We start from the raw sequence: 10,558 nt of genomic DNA on the forward strand, positions 1-10,558 counted from the left end.
CCATTTGCCACTCACAGCAGTGCCAATGGTCGGAGCTGTTCTTTGGCCATTAAACACGCGCCATGATGCAGCTATGATATGGTCCTGCTGAGACATTCAGAACCGAAGTTCATTTTTGTTGACCAGCAGCTGCTAAAAATTGCTCAAGGAGCAATAGGTCTTCTCGCAGATACAAAAACAGGACATGAAGATTTTGCCATAAGGTGGCCAATAAGTGAATTTGATCCCATTAGTATTAACTAGTATTAGAACTCGCGCGTTGCACGGTCAATATTAAAAATATTAATTATTTTAATTATAATTTGTCTTTATAGTATACTTTATCATGTTGCCTTAATAAAATTTCAATTGGCATCTTACTTCTCAATACAATATTTCATTAACTAACTATATGAAATTAAAGAAAAATGAATTATATATCATTTTCAACATTACTTCTCAAAAAATATTTTAAATTTTATTTTATTGTTCACAATTCTTCAATTTTTTAAATTTATCAATAATATGTGTATTATTTACTTAATTTATTTTATTTTTGTAAATTAGTATAATGTTGAAATATTCTCATATTATCTCTATTTTCACCTTTGTACATTTTTTCTACTATAATATTATAATTACTTTTTTGCATTTTAAATTTTACATATAATCGAAATACTATCATATATAAATAAAATTGTAATAATGAGTTTTTAAAAATATAAAAAGAAAAGTAAGCAAATGAACTTTTGTTTATCTCAACTCAAATATTTCTATCTATAAATTCAAAATCAAATTATTTCTAACAATACATAATGCATAATTTAAATTAAAAAAAGAAGAAGTAATTATTACTATCATATATAAATAAAAGTATAATTTTGAATTTTTTAAAATATAAATAGAAAAGTAAATTTACTATTTTGTCATATATTTATTGATATTTTTAATAATTGCTATTTTGTATTATTTTCTATAAGTAAATGAACTTTTGTTTTATCTCAACTCAGATATTTCTATCTATAAATTCAAAATCAAATCATTTTCATTATCAAAAAAAATATTTGGCAGCTTTTTATAGATATTATCTACCATATTAGGAAGCAACTGCTCCTAAATTTGAATTGATAGTTTCTTTTTTTATTTTCTTCTTTTTATTTTTTATTTTAAAATTATTTCAAAAATCTAAATTTGTAAAACTCAAAGAAAGTAACTAATTATTAACAATACATAATTCAAATTTTTAAAAATTTAAATTTAAAAAAACTAATTATTATCTAACCTAACTAACTTTGTCCTAAATTGCCATGTGGCCTATTATGAAATTGTTTAGATAAATTCGAAATACTATCAAATTTAAATCAAATTGTAATTTTGATTTTTTTTTAAAAATAAATAATTTTACTATTTTGTCTTAAATTTACTGTTATTTTTAATACTTGCTATTTTTGTATTATTTTCCATCAGCAAATGAACTTTTCTTTTATCTCAACTCAAATATTTTTATCTATAAATTCGAAATCAAATTATTTTCTTTATTAAAAAAATATTTTGCAGTTTTGTATAGACATAAACTACTATATTTATAGAAAAAAGAAGCTACCATATCTTTAGATATAGATATAGATATAAATACATAGATTAGATTTATCTAAGATCTATTTCATTCAACTATTTGCATTAATTATGTTTCCATTTGTAATTCAAATTTTTAATGTTGTTTAAAATTGCCAAGTGGCTTCATTTTAGCTTGCCACTTGGCTTAACCACATGCTTCACTACTCTCCTTTTAATATAATATAGATTATACTTCTGGTACATCATTATATCCTAAAGGAGTTGTTTACAATCACAGATAGCAGCGACAAATAGGCGGGTCAGATCGGATATGGGCGGGTAAAAAACGGGTAATACAAAAATGGATAAATTATCGGATCGATCCATATTTAATACGAATAGAAAATGAATTAACCGGCGGATAATATAAATATCCATATTATCCATGATTTCTTGAATATGATCACTTATAGGAGAATTCCTAGTCTTCCAATCTTGAAGAACCTCCAATTTGAGTCTTTACTAATGTAAACGTTAAAGTCATTAGTTATCCATTTTCTAAGTGGATAATATGGTTCTTATCCATATTTAGACCTGTTTTTTAAAAATTCATTATCCAACCAATTTTTTAGTGGATAATATGAATGGATAATTACTTTTTAATCTATTTTACCACCACTAATCATAGATGTGAACATCTCAATGCTATTTCTACTTCTTTCGTTCATGGAATGAGATCAATGCCTACTAATTACCTTTGGATTCCTATGTTTCACTGCAATTGTTGGTGCCTTATTTGGGGCTTGGGAGCAACTGGTGGCACTAATGTTTGACTTAGGCGCGTCTCTCCAAACGACTAATAAAAAATATATTCCTTCACAAGTCACGAGGTTAATGTGTTCCCACACTTTCCCTCTACCTTATGAAGGTGGAGATGTTATTTCTAACAGATATTCTTGTTGGAAGCTTGTTGGAAGCTTAAGGTACTTGACATGCACAAGGCCGGATATTCTTTATGGTGTTGGACTTGTGAGCCGCTTTATGGAAGCTCCTACTACCTCCCATTTAAAGGTAGCAAAAAGAATACTTCGGTACATCAAAGATACACTTGATTATGGAATTCTTTATTCATCTTCTAAGGATTCTAAGTTTGTGGGATATTGTGATAGTGATTGGGCTGGTGATATTGATGATCGTAAAAGTACTACTGGGTTTGTTTTCTTTCTTGGAAATTCTGCATTTACATGGAATTCTAAAAAACAACCAATTGTTACTTTGTCAACTTGTGAGGCGGAGTATGTTGCAGCTTGCTCATGTGTTTGTCATGCAATTTGGTTAAGAAGTTTGTTGGAGGAACTTCACCAACCACAAAAGGATGCCACAAAGATTTTTGTTGACAACAAGTCGGCTATCGAGTTAGCCAAAAATCCTGTATTTCATGAAAGGAGCAAGCATATAGATACAAGGTATCACTTTATTAGAGATTGTATATCTAATAAAGTTGTGGAGCTTGAGCATGTGAAGTCGCAAGATCAAATTGCGGATATTTTCACCAAGCCATTAAAGATTGAAGTTTTTCAAAAGCTAAGGATGGCGCTTGGAGTGATGAAACAAGTTTAAGGAGGGATGTTAAAATTATAATAAACTTGTTTCCATTAGTTCACATTTATATTAAATATGTTTAGATTAGTTCATATTAGTATGAGATGTATGAACAAGTGTAGACTAATGTGAACTTCATTATATGTATGAACTAGTGTAGACTAATGTGAACTTCATTATGAGATGTATGAACTAGTGTAGACTAATGTGAATTTAGTTAGTGTGTTTACATGAAGTTTAGGCTAGATACATGTAGGAGTTCTACTATAAATACCCATGTATGCTAGCCATTTGGAACAAGTCAAGTTGAATGAAAAATATCATTTCTTCTCCATTCTTAAAGTGAGTTGTGAGTGTTTGAGTGTTTTGTTGTCTTGCTCTCCCAAATTATTTTTTTTCCAACAAAGGATAGGTTGAAAGACATTATAATATCAGGAAGTGAATATTAGCTCAGTTGAAGTGGAAAGAGTTTTATACAAACTTATCACTCTGCAGTTCTTGAAGCAGCAGTAGTTGCAAGACCAGATGATCATTGGGGACAGTCGCCTTGCGCATTAGTGAAGTTGAAAGAGGGAATTAATGTTAGCGATCAAGAATTCATCAACTTCTATAGGAATCACTTGCCTCATTATATGGCAACTCGAACAGTCATATTCGAAGATTTGCCTAAAACTTCCGCTGGCAAGATACGAAAATCTATCCTAAGGGAAAAGGCAAAGGCCTTAGTATTAAAGTAGGGTACTTGATATATTAGCCTATTGGTAGTTATGTTAGTTAGTGAGGGGTATTTTAGTCTTTTACCCATCCTTACTCACGTGACTCGTGTGAGTGAGTTGTATAAAGACAAGCACTCTGTATTAACAGAGGCTGTTGCTCAATAACAGAAAATGATCTTCTTCTTCGTTCATCTCCTTCTCTCAGCTATGTTCATTCTTAGTTACATGCAATTGTGAATTCTTCTAGATTTGTACTCAGATTTTCTCATGGTATCAGAGTGGGCGATTTGAGATTAGATCAAGGATTTCAAAATTCCAATTGACGGCCATTTTTGAAGCTTGATCTGGTCTGTCACGGCCAAAACTGAAATTTGCAAATAGATCACAATCACCCACTGTTTTTACAACAAACCGACACTCCTGGAATAGCATTGATTGATATCAAGCTTACAGGACCTGAAAACTACGCATTATGGAGCAGATCGATGAGAATGACATTGTTGGTGAAAAACAAGTTAGGGTTCATCGATGGAACCTGTTTGAAAAGCTCTTATATAGGTGAATTAGGGCATCAATGGGAACGATGTAACACTGTAGTGCTTTCGTGGATTAGTCGCACTGTATCTACTGAATTGCAGCCTAGTATCATCTACACATCAGATGCGAGGAAGGTATGGAATGAATTTAAGGAACGTTTTAATAAATCGAACCTTACTAGGTTTTATCACTTGTGGACAACAATAGGAACCCTAAGGCAGGTTACAGACTCTATAACATCCTATTATACTAAAATGAAGGATTTATGGGATGAAATGGATCTAATAGTGCCAGGAGCAGGGTGTGATTGTGAGGAAACTAGGTCTTTTCTAGATCAGTTAAAAAACTTACGCTTGCTACAATTCCTTGTTGGTTTAAATGAAAGCTACAGTCATGTGAGAAGTCAGATTCTTCTGAAAACACCTGCTTTAACTATGAATCAAGCGTATGTACTAGCAGTTCAGGAACAGAGTCAACGAACGCTTAGTGTAGCTAATTCAGACAAGGAGCCTTTAACTATGCTAGATGGAAGAGGATAGAGTTTAAAGGCTACAAGGAAACCAGGTCTCATATGTGATTACTGTGGTTACAAGGGTCATTTGAAGGAGAACTGTTACAAGATTATAGGCTATCCAGCAGATTTTAAAAGCAAGAAAAAGCCTCAGAACACTGGTGTGAAAGGATATGCTAACAATTCAATAGGATAAGGAGGGAGTTCTGACACCACTCCTCAGATGCATGGGCATTTCTTCACGGAAGATCCATACAAACTGCTGTTGGGACTTATCAACAAGCCAGATCCTGATCCAGGTGACTGTCATACTTTAATGGCAGGTATAACTTCATTATTGTCCAAAGCATTTAACTATGATTGGATAATAGATACTGGTGCTTCACATCATGTTACACCTTATAAAAAAGTGTTAGACAATGTAAGAAAGATTGAATATCAGAATAACAATGCTGTGCAAGTACCTACAGGAGGTAAATGTCATGTGAAACATACAGGAAGTGTGAAGATATTAGAGGATTTGACATTGAGAGATGTACTACATGTCGCTGACTTTAAATTTAATCTAATGTCGGTTTCTAAACTAACTAAGGAGTTGTCATGTTGTGTTGCATTTTCTCCTAATTTCTGTGTGTTTCAGGGTCTCTACAGTGGGAAGGTTCTGGGGATTGGAAAAGAACACAATGATTTGTATCTGCTGAAGAAGGAGCTCAATAAGGAATTCCCAGCTATAGCAGGAAATATTGTGGAAGTGTAGGAAGATTCAGCATTATGGCATTTCAGACTAGGTCATCCTTCAACTATTGCAATGCAACATATTCCTCTATTAAAGAATAAGATAGATACCAAGTTACAACATAGTTGTGAAGTGTGTCCTTTAGCTAAGCAGAATAGACTTCCTTTTCAACCTAGTAGTAGTAAAACAGAACAGATCTTTCAGCTTGTGCATGTAGATGTTTGGGGTCCTCACAGGACCAACATATGACAGAAAACACTATTTTGTAACACCGGTTGATGATTTTAGCAGGTATACTTGGGTATGTTTGTTACAGTCAAAGTGTGAAGTAGTTGTGGTATTGAAGGACTTTTTTACCATGGTGCAAAATCAATTTGGTTTGAATGTCAAAAAATTAAGAACAGATAATGGCACTGAATTCTTTAATTCAAAATGTAATGAGTTATTGACTTCAATAGGAATAGTGCATCAAAGTAGCTGCCCATATACACCCCAACAAAATGGGGTGGTGGAAAGAAAACACAGGAATATACTGGAAGTAGCTAGAGCATTAAAGTTTCAAAGCTCCTTACCAAACAGATTCTGGGGTGACTGTGTTAAAACAGTAGTCTACTTGATAAATAAATGGCCAACTTCTGTTCTATCAGGGAAATCACCTTATGAAGTTCTTTATAAGAAACCATCTAAGATTGAGCATCTGAAAGTTTTTGGATGTCTGTGTTTTGCAAGCATTCTGCCTAGAGGAGACAAATTTGCTCCAAGAGCTAGGAGAGATGTACTAATAAGATATTCAGAAACTCAAAAAGGTTACAGGTTATATGTCACGATCCGGATCCCACCCTCGGGAGTCGTGATGGCGCCTACTCGTGGAAGCTAGGCAAGCCAAGAACCTTTGCAAACATTAACCCATCTCGTTTTATACATGATTTACAATTAAATTATCAATGAATAAGCAGTTAAAAGACAGCGGAAAGTAAAATTTAGCGGAAGTCAGAACTAAATATAGAAACAACGTCTAGAAAGCCAATACAAGTCTCTACCCAGCACCTGGTGTCACAACAATACACGGACTGTCTAGGATTACCACAAATAAGAGTTTGAAATAAAGGAGATAGTTTGTCTCGAATACAAATGTCAACAGAACATGAAAACTGAAAGAAGAGACGCCGGACCTGCGGACGCCAGCAAGGCTACCTCGGAGTCTCGTGGACTGAAGGTCGGCTCCCTAACTACTACTGCGCACCGTAAGCTGCTCCGACACCTCGATCTGTGCAAAAGAGCACAGAGTGTAGCATCAGCACAACCGACCCCATGTGCTGTGTAAGTGCCTAGCCTAACCCCGGCGAAGTAGTGACGAGGCTAGACCGAACTACCACATAAACCTGTGCAGTTATATATACATATACATCGGAATCGAAATACAGAGACAAGTAATTAATATGGGAGGGGGAGCATGCTATGGGGAAAATATCAATTTCAAGTAAAAGTCATCCAGTAACGAAGGAAACAACACAACTCAGACATTAATATAGAAACAGAAAGCAACAAGTGCACGGCATCACCCTTCGTGCTTTTACTCTCATCCTCACCAAGCAATGATATAATAAAGTGTGCACGGCATCACCCTTCGTGCTTTTACTCTCTTTCCTCACATATAATCGATAGAATCGCACGGAATGGTACATCGTGCGACACGACATCACCCTTCGTGCTTTACTCTCTTTCCTCACCATAAGCAAACAATGCATGACATCACCCTTCGTGCTTTACACTCTTTCCTCACAACAAACAAATAATGCACGGCATCACCCTTCGTGCTTTACACTCTTCCTCACCCAAACAACAATCACAAACAAGGGGCAAGGGAATAAACAAAATAATAAAAGAAATCCCGGCAAGGGAACACAATTGAACAATTAAATCCCGGCAAGGGTACAACATCAATAATCTCAACATCCCGGCAAGGGAAAACAATCAATAAATAACAATATCCCGGCAAGGGAACAATTTAATTACTCTTTCTTTTCCTTTCACTTTTATTTCATATCTCGCTTTACCACTTGAGCCAATGCTCCAAAGAGTTCAACCATTTCATATACGTTCACAATTAAAATATAACTTGAGCCAATGCTCCTCGTTGTTCATAGGTCACAATTTCCTTTCACAAGCTTTTCACAACAAATAGGAATCATTACCAAGGCAAGAAAAATACAACGAATCAAGTTATTCATAATTTAAAGACTCACGGTCATGCTAGACACCAATGTATAGATACTCGTCACCATGCCTATACGTCGTACTCAACAAGAAGCAATTAGCAAATAAGACTCAACTCCTAGTCCCTCAAGCTAGCGTTAGACCAAACACTTACCTCAATGCCTTGAATAAAACTCAAGCCTCAATTATAGCTTTACCCCGCGATTCCACTTCCAATTCGCTCGTATCTAATCAAAAATTACTTAATTACATTAATAAACACTATATGAATCAACCCTAATGCATGAAAATGAGTTTTCCCAAGTTTTACCCAAAAAGTCAAAAATCGCCCCCGGGCCCACGTGGTCAAAACCCGAGGTTCGAACCAAAACCCGATTACCCATTCCCCCACGAACTCAAATATGTAATTTGTTTTGAAATCGTACCTCAAATTGAGGTCCAAATCCCCAATTCTTGAAAAACCTAGGTTCTACCCAAAACACCCAATTTCCCCCATGAAAATCTATGATTTTAGGTTGAAATCATGTTATAAGATGTAAATGATTGAAAGAAATGAGTAAAAACTAACTTACAATTGATTTGGAAGAAGGTTTGTTCTTGAAAAATCGCCCAAAGGAGTTGTGTTTTGAAAATGGGGTGAAAATGACTTAAAAATCGACTAAGTATAAAAATTTGCAGGTTGCAGATATGGGAATTGCGAACAGGGATTCGCAATTGCGAACCCCGACCCTCAGATATGGGAAAACAGGTGATGACCCTTTGGGTCGTCACATTATATGATTTGGAAAACAGACCTTTATAGTGAGCAGAGATGTTACATTCAGAGAACAGGTATTCCTTTTTGAAAGGATTGACTTCAGACCTAGATGACATATTCCCACAAGATCCTCTTGAGCTAACACCTATTGAAATATCCTCTAATCCTAACACCTCTCAACCTACTTCTCATAATGTCCCTAAACCAGCTAAAGGTACATCTCCAAACATCACACACAGAATCAGAAGGTCAGTTAGATGAGGAATTGCCTGCAGACAGTGATGATCAATTACCATCACAGAATCAGGAAGAAGCTGATATCAGCAAGAATTCAGAACCTTTAGTTGCAGATAAAGTTGAAGAAGTGAGGGCATTTTACCAGAAGGAGATGCAGTGAATGATATCAGGAAGTCAGCAAGACCCTCTAGACCACCTATATGGCTAAAAGATTATGTGACAACAGGGAAGTTCACAGGGAACAACCTATATCCAATTTCACAAGGACTCTCATATGCAAACCTCACTACAGTATATCAGTCCTATCTAAAAGGCCTTCTCAGCAAACATTGAACCAGGTTCATTTGAAGAAGCTGCCTAAGATAGTAGATGGGTTGAGGCAATGCAGCAGGAGATAAGTGCACTAGAGGAAAACACACATGGGAGCTGGTTGATCTACCACCAGCAAAGCAGGCCATTGGATCAAAATGGGTTTATAAGATAAAACATAAAGCAAATGGAGAAGTAGAAAGGTTTAAGGCCGGATTAGTGGCTAAAGGTTACAATCAAAAGGAGGCTTAGACTACCATGACATTTTCTCCCCAGTGGCAAAATGGTAACTATTAGGACCATTATCACCATTGTTGCAACAAAAGGATGGAATTTGCACCAAATGGATGTAAACAATGCCTTTCTACAAGGTGACTTATATGAAGAGGTGCATATGGGATTACCACAAGGCTTTCATAGACAGGGGGAGAGGAAAACTTGCAGGTTACTAAAGTCACTCTATGGGTCGAAACAGGCATCAAGGCAATGGAACATAAAGTTGACAGATGCATTGGTTACACATGGTTATGTGCAGAGTAATTTTGATCACTCCTTGTTCAGTAAAAGGCAAGGCTCACATTTGGTCATCATACTTGTTTATGTAGATGATCTACTGATCACTGGAAGCAGTCCTCAGTTAGTTAGTGAGGCTAAGAAGACATTACAACGCCAATTCAAAGTGAAGGATTTGGGTGAACTAAGATACTTTCTTGGTATTGAGGTCCTCAAATCACAAAAGGGCATTTTACTGAACCAAAGAAAGTATGCACTTGAGTTGATTTCAAGTGTTGGTCTGAGTGGCTCTAAACCAGTTTCAACACCTTTAGTGATGAATCAAAAACTTACTACAGCAGAATATGATGCTCATGTGGGAAAGCTGGGAGATCCAGATTTAGGAGACATTACTGCATATCAGAAGCTGATTAGGAAGCTCTTGTACTTAACAATCACACGTTAGTTTTGCAGTCAGACACTGAGCCAATTCATGCAGAGTGCAAAACAATCTCATATGGATGCAACCTTAAGAGTGGTCAAGTATATCAAAGGAGCACCAGGTCTAGGAGTACTTCTACATGCAAAGCCAGTTGACAAATTGACTGCCTACTGTGATGCAGACTGGGCAGCCTGCCCTAATACTAGGAGGTCTGTGATAGGATATGTTGTCAAATTAAGGAGCTCTATAATTTCATGAAAATCTAAGAAGCAACAAACAGTTAGCAGGAGCTCAGCAGAAATATAGAAGTATGGCAGCTGTAACAGCAGAAGTCACTTGGTTATCATGCCTTCTTGAAGAACTGGGGATACCAATTTCCAAACCTGTCCAATTATTCAGTGACAACAAGGCAGCTATTCAAATTGCTGAGAATCCCATATTTTATGAACGCACCAAACACATAGAA

Source organism: Nicotiana attenuata, unplaced genomic scaffold, assembly GCF_001879085.1.
Source record: "Nicotiana attenuata strain UT unplaced genomic scaffold, NIATTr2, whole genome shotgun sequence".
In the NCBI taxonomy this organism is placed as follows: domain Eukaryota; kingdom Viridiplantae; phylum Streptophyta; class Magnoliopsida; order Solanales; family Solanaceae; genus Nicotiana; species Nicotiana attenuata.